This window comes from Hemicordylus capensis, chromosome 6 (genome assembly GCF_027244095.1).
Source record: "Hemicordylus capensis ecotype Gifberg chromosome 6, rHemCap1.1.pri, whole genome shotgun sequence".
Lineage (NCBI taxonomy): Eukaryota > Metazoa > Chordata > Lepidosauria > Squamata > Cordylidae > Hemicordylus > Hemicordylus capensis.
This window is the reverse complement of record NC_069662.1, coordinates 139,349,638-139,374,850: the sequence shown is the minus strand read 5'-3', so window position 1 is coordinate 139,374,850 and position 25,213 is coordinate 139,349,638. Positions and strand designations below refer to the sequence as shown.

The following is a 25,213-nucleotide window of genomic DNA, read 5'->3' as shown; positions in this document are numbered from 1 at the left end:
CCCCCCCCAATTGGCGAGAAGGAAAATATGAAGGAAAACATGTGAACTTGCATCAAAACAAAACCCGAGAGCAGGGGGGAGGGGCTGCTTCCCTCAATGCCACGAGTGAGATTCAAAGTGGCTTTGCTCCTGAAGCCATGTGCAAATATCTCCCAGGCAGCCTTCACACTGCCACTTCGACTTTAGGCCTCAATCTGTGGCTGACATCCTGACTGGATTTACTAGAGGAAGTCCTACTGAAATTTAGTAGACTTTTAGAGATAGTAATCTATCTATATATATAATTCTCCTGGGTGTGCCGTGGAATGTGCGTCCCAGCGCCCACCTGATTGGCTGGGCAGCGGACGGGCCTGATTGGCTAAGGCACACACAGGAGGATTGGTTGCCGCAGCAGCAGCAGGCCTGGCCACAGAGGCCAGAGGCAGTGGCGGGCCCAGCCCAGCCGCGGAGGCAAGGCCCAGGAGCAGGGGGGGGAGAAAGTGGGGGGGAAGAAGTGGTGGTGGGGAGGAGAGGCGGCTGGGCCTGGAAGTGGAGATAGGGGCAGAAGGTGGGGGGGGGAGATAACCGCTGGCCCCAAAGAGCGCACAGATGCTCTGTGCAGGGTCAGCTAGTATTGAGTAATTTAGTTAGGATGTCAGAGCAAGGCCGGCTCCAGAGTGGGGGGCAAGTGCCACGCCAGATGAGTGGCTTGCCTCCCGCCCTCATATCTGTTTCAGAAACCTAACACTTTGGACACAGCTTGTTCACCCATAAACCTTACCCCTTCTGTGCCCCCTCCTCCATGTTTTTTCTGGTGCTGCCACTGTGTCAGAGAGCATACATTTGTGCATGTTCCCCAGGAAGTGCAAAAAGCAGAAGATCGAGGTACTCACACAGGTTGCTTGTTGACACTTCTCAGAAAGATCGAAGCTGCTCATTCTCTAGTTCCCACTGAAGCCTTTAAGAGTGACCAACAGCAGCCTTTCAGTATTATCATCCAACAGCACATGGGCATTCTTAGCAGCTGCCTTACAACTGGTGGGATGCAATTTATTTTTAGAAAAACACAACCCATCAGGATAAACATTCAGATAAATAGGTTGGGGAAATATTTCCTTTGAGAAGTTCAATGTGTTTTGCCTTCATGATCAGAGCAACTGCTTGTTTGCAATTCCTGATCCTTTTGCATCTCCCTTGCTTTTATACCCGTGGCCCTCTAATATTTAAATCCTGTCCATTGAACACAATGGAACTTCCAACTAAACTTGCAGAAGGTCCAGCTGTAATTTTGTCTTATTGATTTATTCTTAGTCCTGAAGGTGTTCCAGCCCTGAACATGACTCATAAGACGAGGCTTCCATCTTTTGTTCAGTAGCAGATCGATGTTTGCACAGCTCTACTTGAGAGCAGAATTCTCATTCTGTGAGGGCCTGATGAAGTAATGAGCACTATTAAAAAAAACAAAAAACAAAAAACAAAACTCTGTCTCCATTTCTGAAGCTCTTGCTACCAGTCTTCCTTGCTCCTTTGGGAAATAGGTAGCACTCTTGTTTCACACCAGTTTTATGATCTACCAAGAAAAGCTGCTCTATGTAACGGTTATTGTCCTTGCTAACTCTACCAAGTGTGACAGTGTTGAATTTGTCAAGAGGCAACATAACAATGTCACCCTTTCCCTAAACTATCATTCTATTTTTGCGGCAACATCACCATCCACAGTGCTTCATTTTGTTATATTTAGTTTTATGAACCACTGGGAGATCTGCCTATCTTGGTGGCATCCCAATACATGGGGGCGGGGGGAGAACTGCAGAACTTGAAAGAAATTAATTACAGGTTTCCTTTGCTGTCATCAATGTATTGAAGACTAGCTACAGCAAATAAATTAAACATGGCAATTTGTAATAAAAAGTATTTCAGGAAAAATATTTCCAAGTGACAATTAAGTATAGTTATATTCAGTGTTTTCTCTAATTGTTTTCATCTGTGTGCGGAATGAGTTTTGTTCTGGGTGGCAGTATCAAGACAATGAGGCTATTCTGACGATCAGCCGAAATCGGGCTAGGGGAGCCTAGCCCAATTTCTGCTGACCGTGTGAGCCACTGGGCTTGCAGGCGAGCCTGGTGGCTCCCAGGGGGTTAACCTGCCTAAGTACCCCTCCCCTTAAACCAGGTTTGCGGAGCCCCCAAACTCCCCAGCCCCTGCCGGCTCCGTCACGTCACGAATCTGGCAGTCATGTGGGAGGCCGATCCGGCTGCCCAGGGCTCCCACTCTACTCGTCTGCAGGGAGAGGGGCTTAGCCCGCTCTCCCCGCAAACCCGACCAAAGAGAATCTCATGGGTTGTGAGACCCGCCTCAGTGTGTGTGCATATGCGTTCAGAGTGGGGGCCTTCCTGATTCAACCCGAGCGGGATCTAAATTGAACGGAGTGGACATTTTAAAAATCTGTGAGTGCACACACACGTGCACACCTTAGAGGGAACACTGGTTATATTCCATGTGTTATAATAGTTTGTCTGTAAATGACAGATGTGGAAAGATTTCCCCCTGTCCCCACCAGCACTAATACTGACCTTGCAAAAATCAGGAAAAAATTGATTACTACTGTTCCTGACCTGTTGAAACACACTGTTGACCTTTTCTTGACTAGGTGTTGTCCAAATTACACTGGACTGGGAGATACAGGAAAATATACTGAGCCGTGTGATGTGCATTTTCTGTACTGATTAGAACAAGCTTCCTGACATTGTGTGTGTGCAGAAAACCAATCTGATGGGATGTAAATCTGCCATGCTTGTCCTAAATTGATTGTAAAGGGGCTGGAGATGACAAATATTACTCTTGAATGAAAAATTGCATTCTATATCTTGAAGTACATATATTCTTTCACACCTCATCCGGCAAGGCACAAACCCACCGAAAGATGTACTATTTCTAAACCTATTACAGATGCTTTTATAATAAAGGATTCTTGGAAGTTTTGCTTCCTTTTCAGATGGCCAATGTAGCAGGAAGGCCTTTGAATGGATGCCTCTGAGTGACAGGATGCCTCTGAGTACCGGTTGTAGGGGAGTAGCAGTAGGAGAGAGGGCATGCCTTCAGCTCTTGTCTGTGGGCTTCCCAGAGGCAACTGGTGGGCCACTGTGTGAAACAGGATACTGGACTAGATGGGCCTTGGGCCTGATCCAGCAGAGCTGTTCTTATGTTCTCATTCCAGTGGTGCAGGGAGGCCGCCACCATCCTCAGTTCAGCCCACTACTAGCAGCCCCGCTAGCCACACCTCCTGCATCTGTCACGGTGCTGGCCGGAATTTGCTTGCAAATGGGGTGCGTGGCCCCATTTGCGAGCAAAACCATGCCCCCTGAGTCTGACGGCAGACACGGAGCTTGGCTGGGGTGCGAGGCATGGTCCCTGAGTGCGACGGCCTGGGTTCTTCGGGGTGGGATCTAGCTTGTGGACCAAATTTAGTCCAGTTGTAGAGACAGAGAAATGAAAGTAAGCTGATTAGTTCTTACATGTTTAATAATATTTTGTGCCATGTGTTTTTTCCTCTCGCCATAGCTAGTTGGACCGCATAGGTGGCATTTAGAGAAAGCAATAGAAGAATGTACTTTTTAGCCTTTTATCCAAGGTGATCATAAATTGTAGATGGACCCTCAAGATTTATTAATGCCAAGCTCACCTTTCCACCGGCAGCCTTAATGTACGCACTGGCATCCTTCTAAGAACAATTTTGCTTCCTTTTTACAATAAGTATGGTTTTCATGTTCACGTGGGGAACATCTCTTATCTCACTGACTTCTTCTGCTGTGCATTGTTCCTGCCTTGCTGGCATTGCTGCGCGCTGCCAGGAATTTGCCACTGCTGGAGAAGAAAGGCTTAATGAAATTCAAAAACTTTTAGGGCATTCATCTTATTTATGATCAAAGGCAGCAAATGAAAAGAAAAACATTTTTCAAGTGGTATTGTGACAGGCTTCAAATCAGTCATTTGGTCAAATATGTTTTGCTGCAAAAAGAATTCTATCAATGGCACCTCAGTGGCATGTTCTTAAAAAGGAGATGGATTCATCTTGCATAGGTTTTAAAAATACAGCTCTGTGCTGATGGAGAATACATTTAGGATTGCTACATTTTCAAGAGGCTCCTGTGCCTTTTGCAGTTGCATGGTGGGCACAAATTCAAACAATACAAAATCTGTGTGGCTTTCCTGCTCTAGAAATGAAGTGGTGGGGAAAGTTTCACCTGATGAATTTCTGTCTGTCAGACACATGCTAAAGGCACAGGCACTCTGCTGAAAAAAAGGTGGCAACCTGTTTCCAAAAGAGCTGGAAATTATCTGTATGGACTCATAACCTGAGTACCTGAGGGGTTGAGAGGTAATGGCAGACTTAGGGTAACCCACAGATATGTTTCTTAAACAAAATTGCATGTGAATATATAAAATGTGTACTTACAGTTTTTGGAGAGATCCAAGAAGGTTAGTAACCAAATTAGACTAGAAACAACACAATTTAGTCAAAACAAAAAACAAAATAGCACAGGAGATAAAATTCCAGTTAAAACAAGCCCTTTCAAAAAGTGGGGCAGGGTGGGGGAGCAGCAATTCAACATCCATGTAAGAAAATTACAACATAGAAATGTATTTTTTACTTGGCCAAAGAGAACCAAAGAGCCTTGCAGGGCAGCAATCCACAGTTTGGGTGACACAACCAAGAAGGTCATGTCCTGTATATCTACCAGTCATATATTAGCACTAAGGTTGTGTGCAGAATGGATTTTGCAATCTGTTTTGAGCTCAAAATGAAACACAGATGGCCAAAAGGTCTCACCAAAACAGCGGTCAACCCAGGGCCCCCAAAGTGTAGCTCCTAGGGACACCAAAGTGGGTTGTGTGATAGGGCATGACGGGTGCTACCTACCACCCAAGCCACAACAGAAATGGGCAAGCAGGCAATTTTAAACAAATTTTTAGCCTTTCCCCCAATCCCCATAGGATCCTAGGATATCAGATATAGGGCTGAGTAAGGGAGAGACTCCTGCCTTTAACCTGGGAGAAGTCTGACTCTGTGTACTGTTGACTATACTGAGATGAACCAATAGTCTGACAAGAAATACTTGATTTGTATGATAACAAACCAAGAAGCCAATCGTAAGCCCGTGCCAGAAAACCAATCAGCAAGGGAAAAATACAGATACCTGGCATTAAATTACTGGTTATATTAAGTAAATCAGTAACTTTCAGCCTCAGTTGCTTCATCTATAAAATGGGAATAATGGTTTGTCTCACAAAGGTAGCTGGATTAACTATGTACTATGTTATATTATGGCACATGATATGGTACATACTAATACTAGTTAAGGTGGCATAGTGGGCAAGCAGCTTGCCTAGGGAGCAAGAGGCTGTTAATTTAAATCCCCGCCAGTATGTTTCCTAGACTGTGCCTAGTAAATATATATATGTAGTCATCTATATCAGGCAACAGCGATATAGGAAGGTGCTGGAGGCGGATGCTCACTTCAGTGAAAATGGCGAAGGCATCATCTCACACTGCGTGGGAGGAAGGCAATGGCAAACCCCTCCTGTATTCTACCAAGAAAACCACATGGCTCTGTGGTCGCCAGAAGTCGACACCGACTCGAAGGCACAATTTCCCCCTTTTTTCCTATTAAAAACTAGGGGATGTTTCCTCATACATTTCATTCAGTGCATGGTTAGTCAAACATAGTCTCTAAAAATAAGAAAACTACAATTTTAATTCATACTTAATAAGCTATTTCATTATCCTCCTCACACAAACATTAAACTTTAAACAATTAGATCTATAATAATTGTATTTCTATCAAGAAAATATGACACCAATAAAGTAATAATTTGAACAGTTTATAAGTCAGCCACAGTTCATATGTCAACCACTTGACTCCTTTCATACTGAAATGCATTTTTGCTGTAGTTTCCTTGCAAACATTAATTTAATTTAAAATTATACCACAGATGGTCACCATTAGTTGGGTTCATTATTATGCATTTTACCAATAGGTGGTGCAAGTTTTTTCCTCTATGTTGGCAACCATTTCTGCATTTTCATGTGCCCAGAACTCTCATTGATAAAGCCCCACTGTCACTATTACTATCTCACTCAGTGCATTATTATGCTATTATACTATAATGTGAAGACAGGCCATAAATAAGTAGATGGGACTGAAAGTACTGGAAGCTACTATTCTGTATATTTATTCTGCTACAATAAATATAATGTAGAAAAAGAGCAACAATAGCAAAGCCTTCTGAGTACTACTATTATTAAAGAACAATTTTGAAGACATAAATGGTAAAACAGTAGCAACTTGACTAAATTGTTTTCTCTGTTGTCACAAGTAAAGTGGAATTAATGTTTTAAGTTTTAACCACAGCATTATCAGTGTCTCAGAAATCTCAATGATTTAGTAATGGAGCAATCCCAACAATGTGTTGTATTGCAAACAGTTTTCTAGAATGGTGTCTTTCTGCTCTTAGTATTATTGTAATTTCATTGGATGCACAATCAGAGAAGGCAGATGACCATTTATTATACAGATCAAGTTACCACGGTCTGTATGCAGCCCTTTCCGAGTACAAAGCTGGGAGAAAATCACTCAGTAACGTTCTCCTCATTATTAGGCCTTGTACTACCCATTCTACTCATAGCTTTTTAATTTTATTTAATATCTCATCAGCTTAACTTCAGTAAGAACTCTGCACAATAAAAGAGTCAACTGAATAAAGGTGAGTTGACACTACAGACTCCTCTTCTTTTAGTAGCTGTTGATCCTGAAGTGCATATTCACTGTTGTGATAGAGCAAAAAAGGAGCTCTGTATTGGGAAAGAGATGAGAGCAGAGATATGGAACAGTTCACTCATTCATTGTCTCTTCAGAATCTCTCGAGGATTTCACAAGTCAGATCATATCAATTCTGTCACTTCTCTCTATGAGCTGAGTTGCACAGGCAGAAACGGTACATGGCACAGCCTCTTGAGATGATACCATTTCAGAACGTTAGCCACTCCAAAATAGTGAAGAGCCAGCGTGCTGGAATCTGGAGAGCAGCAAGGCTAATAGATACCTGTTTTATAGCTGCTTCTCTCACAAACACAAAGTAATCTTATATAGATTTAACGAAGAGATTATTCTTAAACAACTCAATTTTCCCCCTTTCCCTTTCCCCCCTCCCCCTCTACAGGATCCCCACTGGGACAAAATCCTAAACAACAAAACATAAAAGATAGTGGATAGGATACCACACATTCCTTCCCTTATAACAACCCAAATTGAATTGATTTAAAATTCAGTGACAAAGTCTTTTATGTCTTTTAGGTGGTCTGTCACACACTTTTCTCCTAATTCTTGGGTTCTCTGTCACAGGAGCTGCTAGTGATGTGTTTTTCTGGTACCGAGGATTGACCATCATTTTCATCAGCCTCCTCTGTGGATGGTACAAGGAAACAGAATTGTGTTTTAACCCATGGCTATGTAAATATTGCTCCATTTCAAAAGAGGTAACCTGTGTCCCATTGTCAGTCACTAGTTTTTTAGGAAGACCTTCTCTCACAAAAACTGCAGCTATGAATTGGATCACCTTATGTATAGTAATGTTGTCAGCAAAGCTACCACCAAACCTACACAATGGCAACTACTGTTAGGGCTATTTGCATCCAGTTATCTCTTGGCCTGGGAGTGGAAGTTGAGATAAACAATCTGCAGTTGTATTCCGAAGATCTGGAAGATATTCCACCTGGAAATCAAAATCCATAAGTCTGGTGATACATTTGGCTATTCTTGGGGTTGCTCAACTTGATCCCTGTGTAGTAAATAAAGCAGATAAGGATTTATGAAGGCTCTTCACACATGCAGTGTGGCGAGCCTTAGAGGGTTCTTCTCCCCTCAGATAAGCAGAGAGCCCACCCTGGGTGGCCGGATCGGCCGCCCACATGATTACTGGCTCCATCATGGAGCAGGTTGGGGCTGCGGGGATTGGGAGCTGCCTGGCCCCCAGAAGTCCCAGAATGCCCCATGTGAGTGCATGGGGCATTCTGAGGAGACCCCTGATGCCAGGAGGCTTGTTTTAGCCTCCCGGCCGAGGGTTTCCTCATGAGTTGCCACAGCGCAGAGCTGTGCCATGGTGACTCACAATCACAGAAACTAGGTTAGTGGAGCACTTGCCCTGCTAACCTCATTTTAGGGGAGGGGTATTTAGACAGGCTAGCCACCGCGGAACCATCTGTCTCTCCTTCGATCCCGGTGGTTCTCACGACCGCTCAAAAGTGGGTTGCAATTGTGTGTCTGTTGATGTCAAAACCTCCCAGAGACGTAAGTTTTGGGCAGTATAAAAATATGTAAATAAATAAAAATTTTAAAAGACGTGAGAGCAGGGCTTGCAGCAGAGGCTGATTGGTCATCTGAAAACTAGCCTTGCAGGATGCATCCCAGTTAAATGCTACATTCTTTTAAAAAAGAAGACACAATGGAGCAACTTTGGAAGAAAATTGTTCAACCAGTTTAGAGTAATACTTAAAATGAGCAAAGTGCATCCTTGTTGTGTGGCTCTGCTGCTTCCCAAATAGCTTTCACCAAGTCTGTTCACCAGTTTCAGGCAATCCTGGTCAAACTGCTCCAGAATACAATCCTAGTTATCTATCCTGGTTAAATGCTGGTTAAGCAGTGTAGTTTGACCAGGATTGCCCTGAAATTCTGGGCTCACATTATCAGCTCTTCTGGACTCACTAATCCTGATTAACTTTTAAAACAGGACTTTTGTGATTGTGTGGAGCTAGCCTAGGTTTGCTCCAAAGTTTGCCATTCAAACTTAAATGGTGTAGATATAGAATAATGCATTCTGTGTGTCATAACTTAAATGTTTAGGTTTTAATCTGTTTTGACTCTTTAAATTGTTTAAATTGTTTTTAAGTTTTACGTATGTTTTATCTTGTAAGTTATTGTTAACCGCCCGGAGATGAAAGTTCGGGGCAGTCTACAAATTTGATCGATAGATAGATAAAATAAGATATCTTTGAATTCATAAGAGCAGGCCCTAAAGTCTGAAATATCTTTCAGGGACCCTTTGGAGGCTAACCTCATAATGGCCCCTCACCGACACTCAATCCTCCCTTAAAATCTTTAGGAAGGCTCAGGTCCTCTGGGGCCTTCCCTGACACAGAGCTAGCTTATGGGATGGGATGGATTGTGTCCTTTCTTTCAAGAGGAATATAATAAAAAAACAAGCTATGTCACACTGCACTCTTTATATTCTGCTTGCATTTGTATTTCAAAACATCCCTTGCTATTAGATGGATATTTTCTAGAGCTGGTGACAAATTTCCCACAGTCAAAAGCACAGTTGCATCTGCTCAAGTTCCATTTGCTTCAATGGGACTTAAAAGCACACCACTGCAGCCAGTATGTAGTTTTGATAAACTACTTGCAAGATAACTTTTGAAATACTTTCTTCAGTGCTTGGAAAGCCTTTTCTTTCGTTGTTGCCAAAGAAATGCTAAAATGTTGCTTTTGACAGGTTTTAATAAGTGATGAGCAAACCCTTTGCCACTCACCTTCTATTGGCACAGGCACAATCTGACTTTAAAAATAATAATTGGTAATTAGTCAAAACATTTTCTGAGCCAATGGAAGGTTTGTCAGATGCAAGGTTCTCTGCCAGTCTCCCCCACTAGGCTTCAGTACTATAACAGTACAGACAGGGCTCATTCCTCTCTCTCCCTCATTGCCCTGGCCTGTCACTCACCAAAAGTAAAGTGTGGTGCACATGCAAGGACTTTTTCTCTCTCTCCCTTCATTTTCATGTTGTTGTGTGCTGACTGGGAAGAAAGGTATGCATGCAGGCTGGGAGTTGTAATCCTTTCCAAGACTACAACTCCCATCAGTCCCCTGCCTTCTTTTCTATTATTTATTATTTATTTATCTTATTTCTATACTGCCTGATATAGAAATCAGCACAATGGAGGGCTGCAAGGTGGGAAAAGGAGGGGAAAAAAAGCTTTGTTCCTGTCCTACATTGAATTGTGATGTGCTGTATGCCGGGGCAATGGCAGGGAAGGGAGGAAGATCTTCTCCTTACTCCAGCTGTGGAAAGCAAGAAGAGCACTTGCGGGAGTTGAAAGGCTGGCTGGGAGGCTGCAAGGTGGAAGCAATGGACCCTCAAGGGTCCTTTGAGGTCAGGCATGGAAGCACAGTTTAAAAGCTTGCCCTTCCTTTATGAAGCTGGGGTTGGGGGTGATTTCCACCTCCCAAAACGGATTTCCAGCCCAGTCTTAGAGAACATTGCTAATGTCCCTAGTTTTAGTACTTCTTTTATCTGTATGGCATCAGTGCCAAGCATCTATAAAACACATCTCAAAGAAATGCCAGTGTTCTAAGCTGGCGCCAGCCAATTTTTCATGGCTCTTCTATTTTTGTTCTTGCTTTCCATCATATTAGAAGGCAGAATGAAGGATAGAAGCCTTGTAGGCACAGTTTGATCAGGCCCTACAGGGAGAGTTAGTTATAAGTTTATTCGGTCATTGACCAGCAAACCCTACAGGGAGAATCTGAAAGCAGAAAGAGAATGTTGTGTCCTTTTAAAATATAGAACTATGAACAATGGAAGAAGAAAGCCATACAATGTGAAATGAAATACACGGACTGGTGTGAAGAAAGGCTTTGGGGTGTATTTAGACTGAAGAAAGTGTTAAATTAATGTCAGTGAAATGGCAAGTTAATTGTAAGGGAATACATGCATGAAACCAATATGCCAAACCTGCTATGGCTGCTGATCAACTTTTCTTGGATTCAACTCTACTTTTCCTAGGCTGAACGCTACCTTCTTTAAGGTAGAGCTGAACCTAGGAAGCTGCCTTGTACTGTGCCAGATGATTGGTCCATCTGGCTCAGTATTGTCTACATCAGGCCTGCTCAACTTTGGAGACGATTAATAATTTTGCATTTTGGTACACCTCAACATTCCTTCACCTCAGCTGCATTGGTTGCCAGCTGCACATTTTGTTCATTCTCATGAACAAAAGGCGCAGCCAGCAATGAGCAGGCTGGAAAATGAGTGCTTGATGGCTTGCCTGGCCCTTCCGGGGCTATAGCCATGCCCTCTTGCATGTGACATCATGTGCAAAGGGGCATGGTTAGAACCCTGGAAGGGCCGTGCGAGCTCTCCAGAGTTCATTCCCTACTTACGCTTCATTTCTGGATGCTTGTTGTTTCCCTTGGGAGAGAAAGGGGAAAAACAAGCACAAAGCATCAGCTGGGAATGAGCTCCAGAGAGCTTGTGTGATCCTTCTGGGACTCTGGCCATGCCCCTTGAGTGTGACATCAAACACAAGGAGTGCACGCACAAAACCCCCAGGAAGGCTGCTGGAAAGGGGAATGACCTCGGGCCCCCGCTCCCCTAGCTACGCTCCTGGGTCTGGTTATTAGTTCAGAGTGGCTGGCTGATTGTTTGGAGATGGTCTGCTGATAGCTGGACATCTAGAATGTCCCCTGCTAACTGAGCAAAGAGGGACCTTTTAAAAGTGGTGATTCACTTTATTTAGCAGGGTGAGAGCAACTGGCCCTATCCATCCCCAGTCATTCTATCTATCTACCTATCTATCTCTCCCGCTTTGGGAAATTTTGTTGAAAAGCGGTATATTTATTAAATATTCATTGTGTTCTTCTTTGTATAATGTTTTGAATGAGATGTCCAGCACATCTTGGAGAAAATGATCTCTCCCAAGTGAAGAGATCTGTATGTGTGTCAAGTGTTTGCAGATCTGTATGAATGTGAAGAAAGAACAGTTTGGAACTTGGAAGAAGCAGAGGCAGAGAAAGAGAGCTGACTGAGAGTTGGTTGAAGGCTGAAAGCACCTTGGAGGTGCAGGACTTTTTCAGGTGATCTGAAGTGCAGTAGTTACCTGGCTGCTTTGTAGGAGTGACTGCTGCTTATCTATGCTTATGCTCTACTTGAATATTCGTAAAGAAAGCAAATATTGCAAAGACACCATCTGTCTCCAGTGTATTGTGTGTGTTTGTCTGTTTCTCTCTCTCATCCAAAGGAAGACAAACGTGGATATGCTGCCCCAGGAATTTCTCCCTGCTTGAGAAAGTGGGAGAGCATGCAACAATATGTAACTCAAAGGAGTGGTTCTTCTGTAGGCACGCTCCATTTAATTATGGCGAAGTTCCTCTCTCTGCCATTTGTAAACAGATGTATACTGTGATGTAGTTGAAGCCATTTACTCCAATCAAGTGATGGTGATCCATGTATGAGGCATGTGCAGATGGATATGAATGGACCTTCACAAGCTGAGGATGCCTGGCACAGCTGTTGATGGGTGTACAGTTACAGCAGTTTGGTGCTATGCTGAGCCCCTCACTGCACTAATCACTGGTTCAATTGTCGAGTTCAGAGGGTGAGGATGAACCTCTGTTTATATCTTGGAGAGGAGAGCTGGTCTTGTGGTAGCAAGCATGACTTGTCCCCATAGCTAAGCATTGTCTGCCCTGGTTGCATCTGAATGGGAGACTTGATGTGTGAGCACTGTAAGCTATTCCCCTCAGGGGATGAAGCCGCTCTGGGAAGAGCAGAAGGTTTCAAATTCCCTCCCTGGCTTCTCCAAGATAGGGCTGAGAGAGATTCCTGCCTGCAACCTTGGAGAAGTCGCTGCCAGTCTGTGAAGACAATACTGAGCTAGATAGACCAATGGTCTGACTCAGTATATGGCAGTTTCCTATGTTCCTATGTTCCTATCTGTTCCTGTCTTCATTTCGGTTTGATACAAGTAGTACATCTATTACTGTTTAGATACTAAATATATGACAGTACACAAGTGAATGTTATTGGTTGGCGTTCTCCCCCCCCCCCCCCCAAATAGGCCAGTTTCCAAACGTATATTCCTATTTGTACTCTGGTGTCCCAAGAATCAGATCCAAGCAGAGTTTCTTGGAATAAATGGATGCTATAGTTCATCACCATCTTCTAAGGCTCCAATGAAAGGGATAGATCCTAGCTAACACTTTTCCATTCCTCTAGAGAAGTGCATTGGTTTGCGCATGGCAGAACCATGCCGCACAGGGGCTGGGGTGGTGGTGGGGAAAGCTTGTTGCTGACCATGGAGGAAACTAGTGGAGATAAGTTAGGGACCTCGTTAAAGATTCTGAAAGTTCCTTTACTCCTATGACATACTGAGAAAGAGGTAAAAGAAATGCAAGATGACTATTAAATTGTGCTTAGTTAAATTGTTTGGACACCAAAACAAGTAAAACGGTGAATTTACATTTTGGAAAAGTATTGTGTTGGAGATATTTGTGACAGTGATAGATGGTGTTGCAACTATTTAAGTATTTAATGGAAATACAAGTGACAGAAAGAATGAAATGTCATAAAGGGTAACAATGGGGGATGCTTAGGAATAATGAAAGAAAATCAGGATTTGGTAAATCTTGCACAAATATATTGAGAAGTAAAACTATATACGTCTCTAAATGGGAGGGAATAGCACCCTAAGTGCTAGTTCACATGTGCATATACATAACTCCCATGTCAACTTGGGTTGTGGAGAAACCATCTGAGAAAATTATTTGATGTTCTTAGGAGGAACCCTGAAATTCACTTTAGAGAAATTTCAGTTTCAGTCACTTGATGACCTGCAAGTGAATGTGTGATCTGGCTGCCTTGGAAAGTATTGTGTCTAAGGAGATTTGTAGGATCTCTTTAGGAGGGAAAGGTGGGATATACATTTTTAAAAATAAATAAAATTTGGAAAGCTCAGTTTAATTTTTTTGAAGGACTCCAGTTTCCAGAAGAAATATTTTCTTACTTTTTAACTTATTCTGACACATCTTCCTTTCCTTCAGATTGAAGATAATCTGGTTTTCTTTAGATCTAGATCTTTTTCTCTAGTCTTGTGTATCTACTTGTTTTGACATCTGATCAAATGGGGCCGGAGGAAATATGGTGTAATGTCCTTTTCAGACATTACTACCCTATACAAACAAAAAGTGGATGATCTCTGCTCAAAATGCTTCTTCAAAATAGTGTAATCAATTCCTAGATTCACTGGATTTTGATTTAATATTCCAGGCTCTTCTTCATCCACCCTATCCTAATTCTCAGGAAGTCTTCTGCCCCCATGGGTCCTGGTCTGACTCTCTGTGTGAGAACTGAGCCCCATCCTAATTCTCAGGCAATCTTCTGTCCTCTCTTTGGACCTTCATTTGTATCCATCTTAAACATGGAAACATGCTTAAGTCCTGTGAAATGAATGGAAAATGTTTAATTTTGGCTGGATCGTCCTAACAATGTTATTTTTGTATTAAAATTAAAAAAGATATTTGTTAAGATATTTTTGTGAATGTTTACTAGGCATACAGATGTTCTTACCAAATAAAAAATAACAGTAGCTGATCTGGAACATTAGTACAATTTAGAACTACAGAGAAACTTCAATTTTCCAGACCTTGTTATTCCAGATTCCAGATTTTTCTGGACAGTGTTCACAAAACTGGAAAATTAGCCATTTTGCTTCATCATTCTGCTCACTGCTGCTGTCCTGGACATATGCTGTGTGACCTTGTGCTGAAAAGTCACTTTCTGTGCCCAAAGAGTGTTTTGTGTGGCAGTGTACACACTTTTTTTGTTGTCCATTGCCTTCCATGTCCTAAAAGTTGCTTGTGTTGTGAAAACTTATTTTAGCAACTTTTGTGAATGTGCTTGTATGCTTTTTGCCTCGATTTTGCAGACAACTGCCTAGTTTGGACTGACCTTCCTCCCAGTTAGTCCAGAGAATTGAAGTTTCTCTGTACTCTGTTAATAGAAAAATAGTCTACCAATGCACTGATGGAGAGTCAAGTTCTGCCATGGAGAGGTGAGATTTTTTATTTTTTTAAATTATGTTTTTGTTGAAAAGGGGGAAAGTACCATTTTTGTAAGGAAAGGAATAATAGAAATAAAACAAATATAATGGGAAAGAGACATAGGCCACATTCACATGTAACACGGACCTGCGGTTCCGTTTCCCACCCAACTCTCCTTTCCATATTCGGACATAATGGAGAGTAGGGAGCCTGCAGTCAGCGAGATTTCAGAGAGGAGGGGGAACTGACTGTGTGGTCTTCCTTCTTGTATGAAGGACAGCCTGCACAGCCAATCATGGCTGGAGAGAGGGAGGAGATTCCTCCCCCAACTCCTGTTGAAGGGAACACAGCCTGCAGTTCCAAATTCGGACTCTAATGCAGGCTGCATTGAACCTCTGGTTGGGGCAATGCAACTCACTGAAACCGGACGGTTCAAATTGGAGTTCCAGAGAGAAAACCTCGGGTTGCTGGCAACCTGGAACCAGAGTTGTACACATTCAGATGTAACGGTTTGACAGTCTCCGGCCCCATAAACTCTGGTTCAGTATTACGTGCATAGTCAGTATATCACTATAATGGGACTTAGTCTGGAAATCAATCAAATAACACTAATGAAAGATAATGCAGGTCTGTTCAGGTATTATAGAAAGTGGGGATTCTGTACTTCTGAAACATAGTCCCTGTTCTCCAAGCTTAGAGTGTCCTGACAAATGTTGTATTTGAGGAGAGATCCGTTCTTGGGGTGCCCCAGAATTCCATTTCATGTTGAGAATCTGTCTTTGCATGCAACATTTGTCTCTTCACACAAATGTGGTAATACTAGAGGAGGGGGGAGTGCTCAGGGTTTCAGAGCAAATTAACATGGGGGCAGGGCTTCCAAGCACACTGTATGCACATACATAATCTTTGCTTTCTAGAATGCCATCTCTGGGCTTACATCTTTAGCATAAAATATTTTCAAATAAGATGAATGTATGACAATAATCCAGGAAATTGTCCAAGTTATCTTGCTTGTTAGAGGCATGAATTTATTTAATTCATTCATCTGTTAACATTAAAGGCCATACTTGCTGATATCATTGCTCTGTCATGCAGCAATTCTGAATTTTCCACTGGCTATTTTTAGTGTTGTTCTTGGCAAGAGAAAGCCAACAAGGTTCTTGTGCACACTGTACAGTGCCCTGAGGATCCAGTCCAGGAAGATTTAATAGTGCCATTCCAGAAGCAGGCACAAAACTACAGTGTGAGAAGTGAAAATTTGTATCAAAGACCAGGTAGGACTGGGAAAGACCTCACCCGAAACCCTGGAGAGCTGTTGCTCTCAGTGTTGATGATACTTCCCTAGATGGACCAATGGTCTGATTCAATATATGTTTACTATTTCATTGTGAAAAACAACATATACACATAAGCACAAAATCTAAACTTACTTAAAAGCTAACCGCTTGGAATATTACCATCCTTGAAAAGCTGCACATTTTCATTCTGTCTTCAACTAATGAATCATTATGTGAACATAGTTACACATCTGTTATTTGGTATCTTAGATTGCACACCACCTGCATACTTAGCAGGTTAAATGATTTCTGCTCCCTAAATAAAATTTTTGTTATATGCAATAGAGCACAAGTGAACACATACGCAAAGTCAACACAACTGGGACACATTGCAAAAAAGCTATAGATCAAATGCTGTCATGTGAATACACACCTTGGCATTGCAAATGCATTTCTTATAGAAGCATTGCCTTTCTTCCTTTTCATTCCCCCATTGTTTGCATTTCTTGTCTTTAATTAGGTTGTACAGTAACTCTGCAGGCAGGGGCTTGTTATTGCTTTTAAGTAATGTTCAACACCTAGTACTTATTAGGCACCTTGGACTTACTAGATTGCTTTTCTGGAAAAGTAAATCCCATTTATGTTGCATTTCCATCTTTCCTTTGTTCTGCTCTTTCTTCCTTTATCATGTTGGGGCTATCTTTTGTGCCTGCAATGTCTGAGGGTGACAGCAAACATTGTCTTGGCAAATGGATGCTCCCAACCATATCTTTCCTGAAATAGCATGAATGTAGGTGTGTCAGGGCACTAAGGGGGCATGGGGGAGTGAGGAGAGATGTATAGTAAGCCCCTGAGAGCCTATTCTTCTCCACAATCTACCCCCTCATCTGGTAATATAGGGAAGTTATGTGGTAGTGAAAAGGTGAAACAAAGTTGCTTCAGGAAAGATTTTGTTGCAGTGCCCCTTGCAGAAAGGAAGGTGTCGGGAGAATTGGGGCCTGAGCTGAACTTCAGATATTTAGTAGACTTTGAGGCTGTTCTCATGAGCAGCCTGTGAGAACTGCCTGGTTCTGCATGGATCCCAGCAGTGCTTTGGCGCTAAACCCAGCGCCGAAGCCTGGCTGTTTGCTGAGGTTAAGGGTGCAAATGCACCCTTAATCAACTCCCAGGATTGTGTGTCAGTGTGAGCTGCTTGCTGCTTGCAGCTTGCGATGACACAGAGACAGATGCCTAGAATTCCCATTTCCTGGGGGAATCTCCCAGTGGAACACTCAATCTCCCAGTGGAGCAATGTGAGATTCTTGGAGGCCGGGACAATGAGTGCTCAGTGCATAGTGCGTTGTGGGATTCTCGGAGGCCAGGACAATGAGTGCTCAGTGCATAGTGCATTGTGGGATTCTCAGAGGCCAGGACAATGAGTCCTGGCCTCTGTTCATTGGAAGCAGTGTGCATAGTCATCTGCACTGCTCTGAATCCTGGCAGCACTGGCTGTGTGGGTATGTGACTTACATGCCACAGGGGCCAGAGTAGTCATCTGGGGGAAGGTAAGTTGAACCCTACCTTCCCCACTGCCTCCCCAACCATGCACAAGGGTGGTCATGTGAATAGCCCCTTTGTGGGGGTTAGGCTTTGATATTTTATAATCATGAATTTGCTTTACCAAATATGCTTTTGCAGTTGGGTGGCCTGAAATGGCTTTTATATTCCCCCCTCCCTCAAGTACGCATATGACAGTTGATATACTGTTTTCACATCATGTAGCTGATCAGGAAAACAGTTACCCAAAGAGGAAAATCAGCATACATGGAGAGAGCAGGGCTGGATTATCCATTAGGCACAATAGGCACAGTTCCGAGGGCCTATGAAGCTCCCAAGGGCCTACAAAAAAGTTTTTGTGTGATTTCTTCCCCTCACTTAGAAGCCACTATTTTTATCTTTCCCGCATGTATGAACCGTGCATGTGAGATCAAAGGAGATCCACCCCCACTTGGAAGCCTTTGTTTATGTGTTTGTGTTCCTTTTGTGTGAGAGAAAGAGAATCTGCCATTTGTGTGTTCTTCCCTTTTTTGTGCATGAGCGAGTGAGATTTTAAAAAACTCTTTAATAATGATTTTCTAAACAGTACAAGATGCCAACAAGCATAAGTTAAAACTGTCAGAGCGCAAACTTGTAAGAAAAACTCTCCCCTCCCCTCCCCACAGTACACCTTCTTGTGAAGAAATAATGGATAATCCAGCCCTGAGGATGCCCATTCTGACACATTAGACATATTATGGGACATATCAAGGGACCTATACATTGTTCACAATTCAAATATTTATCTATAGATCTATCTTGGAGATCTATAGTTATGAGAGTGCCTAGGGCCTACAAAGACTTCAATCTGGCCCTGGGAGGGATGGGCTGTGTGTGCACGTGTGCGTGTGTATGCTAATATTAGGCAAGAGAGGCTGAAGAAAACATGATATTGCCTTTGACCTTGAACAAGGCCTGGCAGGACAATAACCAAGCATGCCAAAGACCAATGAACCGACCAGTGAGCCAGAGATTAGCTGTTGCCAGAAGGATGTCTGAGGGATTTAGAGACAGATATGAGACAGAAGACAATAGTTGGGATGGAGATCAGCCAAGGGCACTCATGGAATAGATCTCCTGGACCACACAAGACCCTGAGTGAAACAATGCAAGAACAAGAACCGATACTCAGCAGCCAAGACTGAGTATCACTGAAAATTTCCATCAAGCATGGAAATGTCATGTCAGTTATAGATGATGTTCTAAAGTGTCTGCAAAAATTAAAAATCAACAAGTCGCGTAGGCCAGATGGCATCCTCCCGAGAGCCCTTAAATAACTCAAATGTTAAATTGCTGACCTCCTGCTTCCAAGTAAAGCCCCCTGCAAAATTTGATTTTAAACACCCTGGGGCTATTCTCACAATGGATGAAAACCGGGTAAAAGGAGCCCAGCCCAGTTTCCATCCATCATGAGAACCACCGGGTTAGCTTGCTGAAAAAGCCCTCCCCTTAACCCAGGTTAAGTGCTCCGCTAACCTGGGTTTTCTAGTCGTGTGCTACCATGGCACAGCTCCACAGAGGAGACTCCCGCTGGGAGGCTGAAACAAGCTGCCCGGTCCTGGGGGTCTCTCCAGGATGCCCCATGCACTTTCATGGGGCATCCTGGAACTTCCGGGGGCTGTGTGGCCCCCCGATCCCTGTAGCCTCCACTGGCTCCATGACAGAGCTGGCTGTTGTGTGGGTGGCTGATCTGACCACCCAGGGCTTGGAGGCTGCTCATCTGCGGGGAGAGCAGGCTAAGCCTGCTTTCCCAGCAGACCCGCCGGAAGCTCTTCTCACCGATCATGAGAAGCGCTTCCCTGAAGCCTGGCCTCTTTGAATAAATAGGCTTCAGAGGTTTGCCCAAATTTCTGACCTGGATAAACAGCCTTGTTATGATCAGTCAGGAACAGCTTTGCCTTTCCCTCTAAAGAGTGAACTGGAAGTGAACACTGTCCTGTATGTCAGGCAGTCACCTCTAGGGATCAGTGACTGGGACCTAAGAGGCCTTGAGGCAGGAAGTGAAGGGGTTCTTTGTTGTCTCAGTTGGAGCCAGGCAGGAGATGAGAGAGGATGGGTGGAAGGCTTAGTGGGAAGCAATGGAGTTTGCTTCTCATGGCAAAAGCTAGCCTGAAGAACTCTCTCATGGAAGGACATCTGCAGATCCTTAGGAGACAGGATTGCAGGCAGCTTGTATTTTCTCCTGGAGTTTGGGGTGAGTTTCAAGGGGGAAGGAAGGCTTCTGAAGGGTTTAGCAAGGGAACAGTTTGTTAGCGTACTCACGTTAGATTTCATTGTTTTTGTGCTACTACAAATCCTTACAACTGGTTTATTGTGTTTTTATCTGTAATGTAACAAGCTAAGAGCAACGCTAGCCTGAGCCCTTTCTTCCAACTAGGGCTCTGTAGAAGTCTCTGTACCTTGAAAAGGTGCTTGTAAAGGTTCCTTGCGACTGGGGGTGCTCCTTGAATTATCTTTGCAGCTGGGAAACCATGATTTACCCAGTTTACCACTCCCACTATCAACTGGAGTGCTTTTTGAAGTATTCTTGCAAGTACTGAGTGTCTCTGTTACCTGTAACTGAAGCTTCTAGAGCCTCAGACTGAAGCAGTCTGTAGTCTCTTGTATAAAGTTTTCTCTTTTTATACTTTATAAGTTCACCTGCCTCTGGGTGGATTTTTAACTCAGGAAAAAGGGGTTTTACTCTGGTGCAGACACGCCTTAAAGTTAATTGTTCAGCAACCTACCAAGTTTTCTCACCATGTGTAGGCTGCATGTGTACCCAGAATGTTGGGGGCAATATGCTACATCATTGTAAACCGCTTAGAGAGCTCTGGCTATAAAGCAGTATATAAATGTAAGTGCTATTGCTAAATGAGCCCCTGGTGGCGCAGTGGTAAAACTGCCGCCCTGTAACCAGAAGGTTACAAGTTCGATCCTGACCAGGGGCTCAAGGTTGACTCAGCCTTCCATCCTTCCGAGGTCGGTAAAATGAGTACCCAGAATGTTGGGGGCAATATGCTAAAATCATTGTAAACCGCTTAGAGAGCTCCGGCTATAGAGCGGTATATAAATGTAAGTGCTATTGCTATTGCTATTGCTATTGCTAAGTGCTATTGCTATGTGGGAGGTTTTTGTATTTTTCCATTCCATTTCATTCCATTCCATTCCATTCAAGAAAGATAGTCTCCCTGGACACTCACCCAAATCCAGGGAGGAGTTAAACTCTGTAATTAGGGTGTGGTGGCAATGATTACCAAGAAACTTCTTTTAAGTTTTAAAAGAACAGTCTTTGCTGAGCAAACATGGAAGAGATGAATCAGCATTTTTCTTTCCCCCACATGGACTTGCTCTGAGACAAAGGCTGGGCTTAAATCCACCATTCGCTAAGTTGCTATTCGCTACAAGTCTGAAGAGTAACAAGTGAATACTCTTTTGTATACTATGGGCCCAGCTGCAGAGAACATAATTATTTATAGGGGACTCACAGATGACCAGATGAGACAATTTAACATAGTAAAAGGGACACTGGACACTTCTTACTTTGGTGTAATATTATTTTAAATAATATTACAGTCTCAATACATCAGTGACATCTGCAGGTTTTGGGGCATGGCTACTCACCTGGAGAAATTCCTGTCTCACTTGGCAGAAAAATCCAAACCACTGTGAGACTTAAGCCGCATCAATCACTGTATTGAAGCAAGGTACAAAGAATGGCTTTTGAACAGATTAAACATGCCCTCATCACACAATCACTTTTGGTCCTCTACAATCCGAATAAATCCGAATTTGGTCCTCTACAATCCAAATAAAGCCATCAAGATCTCAGCTGATGCCTCCACTTATGGCTTAGGGGGAGTCATTCTCCAGGAACAGTCTCCAGCTTGCTGGCAACCTATAGCTATAACCTATATATAGATCACCTACCGAACAACAATATGCTCAAATAGAAAAAGAGGCCCTGGCTATTACATGGGCTTGTGAGTGATTTCATGACTACCTGTTAAGACTAATAGGAACATAGGAAACTGCCATATACTGAGTCAGACCATTGGTCTATCTAGCTCAGTATTGTCTTCACAGACTGGCAGCAGCTTCTCCAAGGTTGCAGGCAGGAATCTCTCTCAGTCCTATCTTGGAGAAGCCAGGGAGGGAACTTGAAACCTTCTGCTCTTCCCAGAGTGGCTTCTTCCCCTGAGGGGAATATCTTGCAGTGCTCACACATCAAGTCTCCCATTCATATGCAACCAGGGCAGACCCTGCTTAGCTATGGGGACAAGTCATGCCTGCTACCACAAGACCAGCTCTAATGTTTCATATAGAAACCAACCACAAATCCCTTCTTACATTGGTGGTGTCCAAAATCTCGGATGAGTTACCACTGAGCATCCAACACTTTTGCATGCAACTCACGAGATTTCATTTTACAATCTCCCATGTACTTGGAAAAACTCTCACTGCAGCTTATAGCTTCTCAAGAAGTGGAGCCCTGGAGAAGGTAACAGAGGAGCATGCCCAAGAACAACTTTTGATGAGTTTGTTGCCTCTGTTCTAAAATCTCTTGCCTATAATGGATAGATGTCTGCATGAGCTTAAGCTCAAGCAACAGGCAGATGAGACTTTATGCCATGTCATCATCCACTGCCAAGAAGGCTGGCCAGAAAAAGCCAGATCAGATGCCTCCTTACACCCATACTCCAAAAGTGGGTTGAACACTTTTATGTCTGTGCCAGCATGCGAACCAATCCACCAGAACCACTTAGGTTTTTTGTCCACCCAAGTCGACCTTGGCAAAAGGTTGGAACTGACCTCCTCCACCCCCACCCCCACCGATAACAGCTCTTATCTTGTACTGATAGATTACTTTCCTAAAATTATTGCAGTTGCGCAGTACTACTCCCCAAGTGGTTATCAGTAAAATGAAGCCCATTTCCCCCCACTTGGGAATATCTGAGCAGGTCATTTCTGATAATGCTCCTCAATTTTCATCACACCTTTCCCAACAATCTGCAACAGATTTTGGATTCCAGTGTATTAACTCCAGCCCTCTGTTTCGTCAGAGCAATGGTGAAGCTGAAATTGCAGTCCAGTCAGTAAAACACCTATTGTCCAAGGGTCCTGACCCCTACCTTGCCTTGCTGGCCCTTGGCTAATGAATTCAACCCTGCAGAGCTGCTCATGGGTCAGAAACTTTGTTCCACAGTCCCCATGTCTCAGCTAACTCCCAGGTGGCCTGATTTTCATAGCCAAGAACAAGATGAACATTACAAAGCTTCCCAAAAGAGAGTCTATGACAAATGCCAAAAAGTTAAATTCCTCCTAGCACTGAACCCAGGAGATTTAGTATGGGTGAAGGACTCCTATGAAAAAGGGACAGTACAGGTTAATGCAAAGACTCCTTGATCCTATATGGTTGCAATCCAAACTGGTATTATTTGTTGCAACCGAGCACACCTTGTCTTGGCAGGAAATGCAACAGTGTCTTTAGAAGACATCACTGAAGTACAGTCTGCAGAAAATACTACCCAGGACATAGCCCTAGCTGATGCTTCAGCCCCTTCCCCTTTGAGGAGGTATCCAGAGAGGAGGTATCCAGACAGGAAGAGACAACCTGCAGGTTCTAAAAGACTATGTAACATCGAGAAGCCCACACATCATATTCAGGCTTAGTGGCTAACTGCCTATTGGGCAAAATAATCCCTGACAGGAAGCCAAGGTTTCAGGTCATCTACTCTGGCCTCACAGGACTTCACACAATATTTTGTATTTTCATTTAAATGGTGGGGAGGATGTAGTTTTGGGATGTTATTCCCACCTTAGAAGGGGGTGTGATAATAGTTGTATATAGTTCAGGGCCCCTAGGTGGCACTGTGTGGGGAGATAGGAAGGTTTGGAAAGGGAAGATTAAAGTTATGTTTCAGTTGTTATGGTGTCCAGGCTCTTTATCTCCACAGAGACAATGCCCAGACTTCAGCAGGCAACAATACGTAGGTTGCCCTCCTGTGATTCACTCAGGTATCTGAGACCTTGAACTCCAGCACTAGCACCTCCTTTGGAGTGTAAGAAAGGGAAGCAGGGAAGAGCTGGTTTTGTGGTAGGGAGCATGAATTGTTTCCTTTGCTAAGCAGGGTCTTGCATTTGAAAGGGTGACTGCATGAGAATACTATCTGTTGTAAAACATTCCCCTTAGGGGTGGGGCCATAACTCAGTGGTAGAGTATCCGTTTTGTATGCAAAAGGTCCGAGGTTCATTTCCTGCCATCTCAAGGTAGGGGTGGAGGAGACACTGCCTGAAACCTTGGAGAACCACTGCCAATCAGTGTAGGCAATACTGAACTAAACAGAACAAGGGTCTGACTCAGTATAAAGCAGCTTCCTATATTCCTAGGTAAACAGATGTTACAGTTCTCAAAGAACTGCCCTTACACTTCAGAGTACAAGTGAGAGATTTCTTGTCTGAATGGGTTCCTTTTCAGGAATTCCTTGTACATGGAAAGTAAGCTTGACTAGAATCCTGTGTGTGTGAAGCTTCCACTGAATTTTCTCCACTGGAAATAAACACGTATATTGGGAAAGTAGCCACTACTTTGGCAGATTAATGCAACAGGCCTGGATTAAAGCCACACTAACATCAGGCAAAAACCAACAGAGTCTTGTAGCACCTTCAAGATGAAGGAATTTATTTCAGCATAAGCTTTCATGGCATCAGTGGACTGCATATAATGATGCTATGCACGCACTCATGCAAAACCATTCACACCAAGAGTCTTGTTGCACCTTACTGAGGTATTACTGTGGTAAAACAAACCACAGGTAAAATGCCAGGTTAAAAAGCCAGGCTACCATCTTCTGAGGCAGCTGGGGGACCCCACTGCTCCCAGTGCTCCAGACCAGGGATTCTCAATGTTGGGTCTCCAGATGTTATTGGACTTCAACTCTCATAATTCCCAGCCCCAGTGGTCTTTGGTTGGGGATTATGGGAGTTGAAGTCCAACAACATCTGGGGACCCAACGTTGAGAATCCCTGCTCCAGACAACAAGAGCTCATGTCATGAGAACAGCCTCAAAGATGCTGATAGACTGCTTGGATAGCAATGAGATGGACCATTCCTAGTTGTCAAGAGAAGCAGTTCAAGAGCTTCCATCATTGCTGTTTAAAGTATCAGTGGCATTTTCTAGCAAGATAAGACCACCGATACAGATGTCCTTGCCCGGGGCAAACTAATATCCTGGCTACTCATACAGAAAACAACTGGCTTGTTGCTTTGCTCAGGAGGCACAATGGAGGCCTTATTATGAGAAAGCCAACTCTATGAGGCAGCTTTTGCCTAAACTCTGATATAAACAGGAATGTAAATGGGAATTAAAAGCCTTTGGCATCAATAAGAGGGGAGCACTAATAAATGATATGAACATCTGGCACTACAGACTGGGCTGCTGTACAAAGCTCTGATGAAAAATGGCTTCCACAGCTTCAGAGCAAACTCACATATGAAGCAAAGTGTCAGTAATAAACCTGCCATTGCGG

General features: G+C 43.4%; 1 long non-coding RNA gene across 1 annotated transcript; it reads right to left on the bottom strand.

Annotated features, from left to right (window-relative positions):
* Positions 1 to 6,349: 6,349 nt before the first annotated feature.
* LOC128331795 (uncharacterized) lies at positions 6,350 to 21,368 on the bottom strand. Its single transcript, XR_008310431.1, has 3 exons — positions 21,308 to 21,368; positions 13,817 to 14,249; positions 6,350 to 7,443 (listed from the first exon to the last, which is right to left on the bottom strand). It is a non-coding gene; the product is annotated as an uncharacterized LOC128331795 (long non-coding RNA).
* Positions 21,369 to 25,213: the final 3,845 nt, after the last annotated feature.